This window comes from Globicephala melas, chromosome 8, assembly GCF_963455315.2.
Source record: "Globicephala melas chromosome 8, mGloMel1.2, whole genome shotgun sequence".
In the NCBI taxonomy this organism is placed as follows: domain Eukaryota; kingdom Metazoa; phylum Chordata; class Mammalia; order Artiodactyla; family Delphinidae; genus Globicephala; species Globicephala melas.
The window spans coordinates 30,026,564-30,036,632 of record NC_083321.1 but is presented as its reverse complement, the minus strand read 5'-3'; the positions used below and the strand labels follow the sequence as shown (position 1 = coordinate 30,036,632).

The following is a 10,069-nucleotide window of genomic DNA, read 5'->3' as shown; positions in this document are numbered from 1 at the left end:
GTCAGATCATCCAGTTCTACCGATAAGAAAACCAAAGGCCATGGAGGACTTGCCTCCCGTCACGAAGAAAGTTTCTATTAGAACTCGGGGCTCCCAAGTCCAGCTTCAACGTTTTTCTACTACACCTTGGGTGGTCGTAACGAAAATAAGCTTTGCTCGTTCCCAAACAGAAATCATTTTCTACACGTTGATTTTAATGACGCGTCTCTGCCTGGGGCTGATATCATGAAAGCAACGTGTCTGCCTGAGAGAGAACTGGGGCTTCCCTGGTGGCGCAGTGGTTGAGAGTCCGCCTGCCGATGCAGGGGACACGGGTTCGTGCCCTGGTCCGGGAAGATCCCACGTGCCGCGCGGAGCGGCTGGGCCCGTGGGCCATGGCCGCTAAGCCCGCGCGTCCGGAGCCTGCGCTCCGCAACGGGAGAGGCCACAACAGTGAGAGGCCCGCGTACCGGAAAAAAGAGAGAACTGAAGAAGGTGGCATCAAAAAGCTCGAAGGCAATTTCAAGTGCCTGCCACATGCGCATCGACGTGTATCTCCACTAACTCCCTCAGCCCCTCACCCCTCGGCTTTTCTGGCTCTTGTGCAGACTCACCTAAGAGAGTTCAGCCTCTCTTTTTATTGGAACGTGACCTGTGTGCACGTGTGTGCACGAGCTCTGAGTCGATCGTACCTTTAAAAAGCCGGGCGGCACTGTGCACATTTTGGTACAGGCAGCTGAGCTGGTGCTTCTTTCTGGGCTTTTGAAGGTTTCTGGGAAGTCCCTTAACAGCACACTACAAAATTAACCTTTTCCTGTTTGCCAGAGAGTAGCTATACTCTAAATTTGGCTCTCCAGCTACAAGCATGCTCTGGGAAGCCAATTAGAATGAGTGAAGAGCGAGGTGAAAACATACCTACAGACACAAGGTTCCCGTCGGATGGTGAAGGACTTGAGGATCACTTACCTGAGGCATCGCGTCCCTGAGTAGCAATGGGAAGCATTCCCCCGCCCGAGCCCAACACTCTAACTTTATTCCTACTTCTGGGTTCTGGAGCAAGGGCTTACAAAAAGACACGCACGTGCCACAGCTGTTACGCTGTGCCAGTCGGTAGGAAAGGGGACTGCTTTTCTGTCCATGAGGTGTCACTTGCCAGGAAGGTAACCTACCTCCTCCAGTCAGTAGGTCATACTGCAGAAAGAGCTGAAACTCTGGGAGCGAGAACCCAATGTTTCCGTCCTCCAATTTTATCAGAGATCACATTTTCTACTACTACAAGACTTCATTACCGTCCCCAAACACCAACCAACTTCCTTGCAGATTCACTCTTGCTTCTGCATGAGTAGCAAGCATGCTCAGAACTGCTTGGAGTACACAGTCTCAGATTAGGAGGACACACTGGTTTGAATAAAACACAGATATCCAGTCTGCTAATACCTGAACTTTTGTGAAGGTTCTGGATTCCACACCATCAAAGAAATGGATCCTCCAAGGAGCTTTCTATTCCTGGCAGCTGTATTTACACCACTGAATGAAAATCCTTTCTCCTAGTGTTTCCGGTCCAAATTAAAACAACCCAAGGGGCACCTCAAATGCAGGCCGATGAAAAAAGTCAAATTTAGAATATTTTACTCCTCCCCTCTATCACACTGGTAGACATTTGCTGTGATTAGCTATCTTTTAATACCATACTTCATGAAATCTAAGATACTATCCTTCTGAAGTACACCATTTTAGGTACCACTAGGATATCAAAAATGCAGCCAGTTAAACTATTGCTTTCTTTACCACTTAGAATGGAAAAGAGTTCTTTTAGACTTATTTGGACATATTTTATCATAGATAACTTCTGTGCATATGTAAAAAAGAAAATGAAGCAAAATAAATTGGTTAAGGCAATGACAACTATGTTGCAACTGCTACACAGCCAACGACAATAAAATGACATCAACTGTAACCCAATTTCAGAGACGTTAAAAAAATGAATAAGAAAATGTGAATCTTTGAATTAATGAAAAAGTTTAGTAAGTATTTACTAAGTGCCCACACTCACTGCTTAAAATGGCCCAAGGCACTGAGGCATCTTAAACTACAGAGTGGGAAAATTATTTTATTATTATCATAGTAATGAGTCTTTTAATGATCCTTTTTTCTATACTTGGACTTAAAGAAGTTGACCCTGTAAAGTTACTGCTTTTCACTTGTCGCATTTATCTTTCTATTAATAACTTTTCGGTTATAAAAATAGTTAGCACTTTAAGTATCATTTTCTCATCAGTTCCACAAGCAAATTTTTCAAAGGAACAAATGGCATCTGAGTAAGTATTACTTGGCTTTCATCCTGAAGCCCAAACATGGGCATCCCTCAAAGCAGAACATCTGCAGACATTCAGTAATTAAACTACCTGGTGATAAAGCCCAACCCCAAGCCACGGCCCCACCCAACTGAGTGACTTTCTACAGTGCTAACTGCCTACTGGCTTATAAGGCCAATACTTTTTGTTGGAACAATGTCACTTCCTAACTTTTCTGTTTCTGACAATGGTTTCTTTTTTTTTTTAACATCTTTATTGGAGTATAATTGCTTTACAATGGTGTGTTAGTTTCTGCTTTATAACAAAGTGCATCAGTTATACATATACATATGTTCCCATATCTCTTCCCTCTTGCGTCTCCCTCCTTCCCACCCTGCCTATCCCACTCCTCCAGGCGGTCACAAAGCACCGAGCTGATCTCCCTGTGCTATGCGGCTGCTTCCCACTAGCTATCTACCTTACGTTTGGTAGTGTATATATGTCCACGCCTCTCTCTCGCTTTGTCACAGCTTACCCTTGACAATGGTTTCTTGATACTTTGGACCACCCAGGCTGCAGGATAGAAATCTTGGAATCAATTCTGCCAATGTATTTCTTGTAGAGCTTTTAAATCCAGTCAGTGAAGATGTCCTGCTCATTTTTCCTTTAAAATACTTCTCCTGTCCATCCTGTTTCTCCATTCCACTGCCACTGTCTCGGCTCAGCCCTTGCCATCTCATTTTCACTATAATGCCCCCAGCGCTACCCACCTCCCCACGCCCCCCCGCCCAATGGATATGACATCCTTTCTGCTCCATTTAACTCTGATGACCTGCTAACCTCTCATCTTATGCTCCTATACAAAGACTTGCAATGACTTTTTTATTCCACCAGGTCAAATCTAACCTCTTTTGCCCGGTATTCAACACCCTTCAAAATCTGGCGTCACCTTACTTAGCTAACTTTCTCATGTCAACTCAGTGCTTCATCACCTCTCCTCTGAGCAGGCCAGAGTCCTTGGAGCCCCAAATGTATCAGTGCCTGTAAGTGACTTGTTCCTTTCTTCTGGAAAATTCTCTTTTCTCTATCTGACTAAATCTTGCTTATCCTTCATGACCCAGTTCAACCATCAAATCACACATGCCACCTTCTTTAAACTACTCCAGCGCACACTGCCCTCCTTTGCCTCTAAAATTCCACATAACATGTACCTCATTCCCTACTCACTGGTTAATTGGTAACAGTGCTTGCTAATTACGGTCAGTCTTCAATTGGATGATAAGCTCGCTGGATCATGGGTGATTCCCCCATAATGCTTAACACAGAATAATGTAGCAGTAGACTCAGTCAAAACTTACTGATGGGTTTATTAAACCATGAGAAAACAGTGCTGATGTCATTTTCACAGGAAGCCTTTCCATATGGCAAGCACCAGTGAACTCACTGAAATTATTAGGTCAAGTACAGGCTGTACTAAACCCAAATTACAAGCTCTAAAGTATTTGATAGATGGTAATTATCAGCCATGAGGAATCGCTTGAGTTTCTCTAATAGGGTATAACTTACCTTGAGTAATAATTTTTTAAACGCAAATAACACTACAACACACTAACTGCCCCTACTACTTCCTTTGCTGCTCTGTTTCTAATAGAAGACTTGGAAAGGGGGCAGTAATAATAATTATAGCAAAATTTGGAACTTTCAGTCTTTTAATGTTCTTTGTCCTATTTACCTCTTCAATGAGTAATTTTATACACTGTATTAGGAAATCAGGAAAGGTTAAGAACCTCCATGACAATTTTCTTATATGACAGTTTCTTCAGGTGAGTGTTACACAAGAGATAAAGAGGCTATGCAAAATTGCTAAGTAGCTTGTTAGTCTATATATCTATTTATACATTACAAAATTCACTGCTGTTAATTCTGTTCCAAGCCTTACAACAATCAACTCAACCACATGTATAAAATGCTAGGAAGGTTGTTTTTAGCCCCATTCTCAAAAAATTAAATATAGTGCACAGAGCTAAAAAGAAAATCAACGAAATAGAAATAAGGTTTACTTTTAAGCATGACTCACAAGTCTTAAACATTCAACCAAATGAATATCCATGACAGCAGGCTGTAGTAATAACTTATATTTGTCTAAAAGACTGCAGAACATTCACAAGCATCGTCTAATTTGATTGCCACAAGGAGATAGATAGGACAGGTATTATTATCCACATTATACAGATGAGACAATTACTGTTCAGATATCATAAAGCTAAAAGGTTCCCCATCTCACTGTCCACATTTTTACCATCAGGCCATGTTCTAAATATATATATTTTTAAATTTAAAATATTTAACCACAGGGAGGAGAGAAGTGATGCTATGAACGGTGGTCAAAGAAGCAGCTTATAAAGTATGGACACAGTTTTCTGCAGTTGTGTGTATCTTAGAGCCCAACTTTCTAAAGGCAGCACCATTAAGATGATATTCTGACCTTCAAGACCCTTCAACTTTATGGCTTGATTGCTTCAGCAGATGGAATTTCAGACAATTCAGTCCTCCTCTAAAAGCAAGCTTTGCAAAAATTTAGGCATGTTAGAGCCAAGTTTCCATGGCCAGAGCTAAGAAGGGGAACCAAACAATAATATGGATAATTTGGGCATACAGGCGGAAAAATACAAGGCTTTGTTTTTTCCCAGTCCCTTTGGGTTTTGTCTATGAGCATGTAGTCAAAGGAAACACAGTTTAAAGATATAGTTGCTCACGTTAGACTGTCCTATAAGCAACAGGGATAATGCTAATGTTGGCAAAATTATCAATTAATATTTAATTCCTAACATACCTGATGCAAAAATCTATTAAGAGCCCAATTTAATGAAATCTTGCAAGTCTAGGCTTATTTTTGGTTGTTCATTCATCAGACATGGATCTGTTTTCAAGCCTTCCAGTCTAGGAGGGAGGTAGGACATATATGTAAAGTAACTAAAATATAAAGGTAGAAACGACCCAGAAAAGTATAGGTACAATTCTATAAAGAGAAAGAGGCTACTTCCACTTAGAGAAAGAAGAATGCTTTGTGAAGACCATAGCAAAGGATAGAAAGGATTTTAATGTATCCAGAAAAGACCCCAGTGGATGGACGGCAGCTTGGTTAAAGGCACGGAGTACATTTCTGGACAGAAGAGTAGTGAGGAATAAGAGTGAATGATTGTTAAGTTTTGAAAGGCTCTGAGGGTGATGCTGAAGAGTCTGGACCCTGCTGTAGAAGCACGGAAGAATCAACTAGAGTTTCTGAGTGGGAGGAATGCTTCAAGAAGCCCAGTTTATCACAATGTGTAGGAGAACCTGAAAGAATGATACATTGGAAGAGACACGTCAATTAACTGACTTTATTCTTAGCGGCTGTTGAGCTTTGAAAGTAAATACTAAGGAGTTACGTAAGTGTGGAGTTGGGGTTAAGGGGCCTGGACATAATTTTTAACTTATTCTATGTATGTATGTATGTGCGTATGTATGTATTTTTAGGCTTAATTAAGTTGCCAAAAGCAAAGGGTTTAGAGAGACGTGTGCAGAGCTGGGTGGTAACCATGAACCGTGTCTGTCTGGTCCAAAGGAACAGAACGGAGGGAGGTGGAGGGAAGGCGGCCATATAAACTCTCATTCCAATTATGATTACACCGAACTTGGATTCTACTGCTCAGCACTTTTAATTCGAAGATCTCCAAACGCTTTGCAAATATTAATTAAGACTCATAGGCCCCTAGAGGTGCAGGTAACTATAATTATCCCCATGTCATACAGGAGGAAAGAGGACCAAAGTTTTTAATCAACTCATCCACTTCCCCTGGTTCCCCTGAAAGAACAAGGTTAGAACCTCGGATTCCAAAGGAAAACTAGGCCTTTACCTACAGGGACTAGTTTCTTCCATCCCTCTTCATTATTTCTGTATTGTTTTCCCATTAGGTATATATTGTTTAGCCAAGAAGACTTAAAAGAGAAACACCTCACATCCCTCAAAGAAAATAATGGGTAGTTGGAATCCACAAATACAACGGAGGGAAGAAAAGCTCATGATCGTTACAGATGCTCACCTACTCACCTGAAAGACCAGTCAACTGAAACTAATAAATATTTTAGTAAATGATATCTGATAATGCATGTGTTCCAAAGCTTTGAAGGAAGTTCCTTTAAAGATGTAGTTTTTAACCATAACATAGTTTATGTCCAAGAGTATCTGATTACACTTCTTATAAAACACAGTCCTTCCTACTACTCTCTGACCCCTGAGTACGCTCATGGTGTTGAGTGACACTTGGATACATTACTTAGCCTAAGAACGCCAGAGAAATTGCTGGTTCTTAGTTCAAACCTGGAGTGACACATACATGCAAGTACCATGAAAAAAAGGTGTATTTCCCTGAATCATAAATTTGATAGACAAAAGTACATACATCTTTGATAGAAAGCCCTATAGCTCTGGCCCTCTATTCACTCCTTCTATTCCGGCCCCCCCCCCACCGCATTTCTGAAAAAGGATTTTTTCTATTGGTTGGAGACCTACCTTATCCAGGAGTAAAACCAGACCGTAATCTCCATTAGGAGAGGGATTGGGCATTCTCTGAATTACCACAATTTGTACAGTACCTTGCCCAAACTAGGTTCCCACACACATTAAATGACTCAGTTCCCCTCTGTACTGGTAATATTTGCCTAGTATTTAGGGAGGTGCAATGAAAGTAAGAGCAGTAAGTCTTAAAGTGAGCTATAATGATGGAATGAATTTTGGAATAAGAGATAGGAGATGCCTGGCACAAGGACCAGGCCTGGGCAAAGAACACACTCCACCTGGCATTCCAACCCCAGGCACAGCTGCCACCATGCAAAGGTCTACAAGCGCTTCCATCATTACTGCTCTGGGAAACCTGCTGTTCTACGGGAACCAAGGCAGCATTCCAGAAAGCCAGAGGCACCCAGAGCTGGCAGTCTTATCCATTTATCCATACTCTGCCCCCTTCCTCCACCTCCTCTACACAGAGAAATACTGCCCCAACAGTGTACATCTCTAGTCCCTCCTAAAGAAGTCTCAAGCATACACAGGTCACTTGACCATCAAATAAGGAGACTGTCTAAAAATGCTTTTTAAAGTATTGTTTTAAACTGCCAGTTGTTAGATTACAAGAACGAAATGGCAGTTAACATTCAATTAAAAAGCCTAACCTCTTTAATTAGGATTCTGTTTCCTTTAGAATTTCAGGTGGAGTTTGTCATAATGAGCTGAAGTTCATATTTAACAATGTTCTGACTATTAAATTGCCAAAAAGCAAGGTATTATTTATTAAATTTCCACACAGGGTAGACAGTAACATTAATTAAGAAGACACTGTCTACCTGGTTCTGTGAAGTTTCAGTGACCCACTGCGTAAGGAAGGGCCTGAAAAAATTATCAAGTATCCATCACATTTAATGCTAGGTGTTGATCTCTACAAGTCCTGTGAAATCATGGGGAAAAATTTCCCGTAAAGGGAAAATGACTCTGGAAATAGTAAATAAGGAGATATAAACATCATTGTAACACAGGCATTTAAGTTACATTTAAACACATGGACTTTGAATTTATAGAAAAAATTTAAGTACAAAATTCATTTCATGCAACCTAAATCTCCAACTTCAGATAATTTTTTGAGTGTTACATCTATAAATTAAGTGTATTAATGCAATTCCAATTTGTTACTAAGAATACTACAACAGAAGGAGAAACTTGTGGAGCCTGAAACAAGTTTTAGGAAATGTAGGTATGGGATAAGTGTCCATGGGTGGAAATTAAATGAAGCCTTGCTTCTCAAAGTGGGATCCATGGGCCAGTAGCATTAGCAAAACCTGGGAGCTAATAAGAAAAGCAGAATCTCAGCTTCCCCTCCTCCAAACCATCACAGCATCCACTCAATCAGAATCTGCATTTCAACAAGACTCATAAACTTCAAGGTGATTCATATACTTACTAAAGTTCAGAAGCACCGGACTAAGTGATAAAACCAAATGGCGGTTAACATTCAATTAAAAAGCGGTGTCTACTTAAGACACGGAAAACGGCAGGGTTAACATCAACTTAAGTAACCTCCTTGGTTCAACTTGCTTTATTGGGACACTTATTATGCAGCAAAATAGTTCTGCTTTTGAAATGTTAAGTAAAATCTGGGTTCCCTTTATGTCAACTGGCTTTTCCACTGTTGTGTTCATACCATAAAGTGCAGGATACCTATAAACGTGACAGGCTGAATGAGAATTTACAGAGTACTACTGATCTAAATCTGGACTTCCACTCAATCATTAAATTTTATCTCAATGCTACAAGGCAAGTACAAGCATAACTGGCCTCCCTGATCATTAGAACCCTAACATCACTCACTTGATCAGAATGATACTGGAAATGATGTGATCAGTTAGAGCAGCGAGTAGATTTCCAGGCACATTAATATTACTTTCAGCCGGATGTCTCTGATCTTCCTGAGTTCTTTCTGTTGTGAAATGGTGAAACAGAGGCAGAAAGAACTGACTCACCCACTTAATGGAGATTTCTTATTTCTACGCTTGTCCTAAAACTAACAGATCGAGCTACCTCCTACCAAGTACTATGAAGTTAAAACAGAAAACAAAAAACTCACAAAATAAAACAGCAATGGGGAAATTCCCTGGTGGTCCAGAGGTTAGGACTCCACGCTTTCACTGCTGAGGACACGGATTCGATCCCTGGTCGGGGAACTAAGATCCTGCAAGCCCCACGGCACACCCAAAAGAAACAAAAACAAAAACAAAACAAAACAAACAAAAAACAACAACAGCAGCAAACAACCAAACCCTAAAGTATATTAGCGTACGTACCAAGCATCAAAATCCCCTCTCCAACCCAAATCTGTCTCTCTTTCAATAAGGTACCCAGCAGCAACCCAATTTCTCAGTTGAGTTCCAACATCTGGGATCATTTGCTTCAAGACTGAAGCACCCAAAATGGTTTTTAAAAAATGTTAGATTTCCAAAGAAAAGTAAAAACTTTGAGTTGAACAACATTATCAGGGAGTCGGTGGGGTAGGGTAATTTCATAAACAGAACTGCTAGAGACTGGTCCACTCTTTAGGCTTTTTACAAAGGACTAAAAAAGATGGCTAGTTACCAAACCCCAAGAAGTCACCAAGTTCACCAGTACAAATGCAAGTGACTCGCACTGGGAACCCTGATATCGTGGGTTACATCATTGTTACATCATTGGCAAATGGGTGAGTGTTACATCATTGGCAAATGGGTGGGTGAGATGAGGCTGAGATGCCACAAAACCCTATTTTCCCAGGCAGTATCCACCTTGAGCCCCACCCAGTACAGATGTCAACAAAGCTAAGGGACTGCCTCTCCAAATCACAAACAAGGTGCACCTACTGACGGGGGCTGTTGTGAAAGCACAGTAGAACATGGTCTTCCAAGTTCCTGGATCCAGGAAGGAGCATGCTCTGTCTAAAAAAAATGCAAGGGTGACACAACTGCATTCTTTGTCCCTAAGGGGAGAACATGCACTAATTCAAACCAGAGGATAAAGAAAATCCACCTTTAAGAAGTCGGCCACAATGTGGAGACTGGGAATATGCCAGAACAATTACAGTCGGAAAAAAAAAAAAAAAAGGCAAAGGAAGAAAGTTAAGACCCGTCTGTCCTATTTCAGTCTCTTTTTTCAGAACCGGCAATGTCAAATCGACAGGTTGCTTTCAGAGTGCTGCTGGACACTCTTGAGTTCCTCCCAGGAGGTGCCGTGGGGATTC

The 10,069-nt window shown here is 41.1% G+C and overlaps 1 protein-coding gene across 6 annotated transcripts in view; it reads right to left on the bottom strand.

Moving 5' to 3' along the window:
* BDNF (brain derived neurotrophic factor) overlaps positions 1-10,069 on the bottom strand; it is a 58,867-nt gene that overhangs the window by 4,578 nt on the left and 44,220 nt on the right. The window lies entirely within an intron of this gene.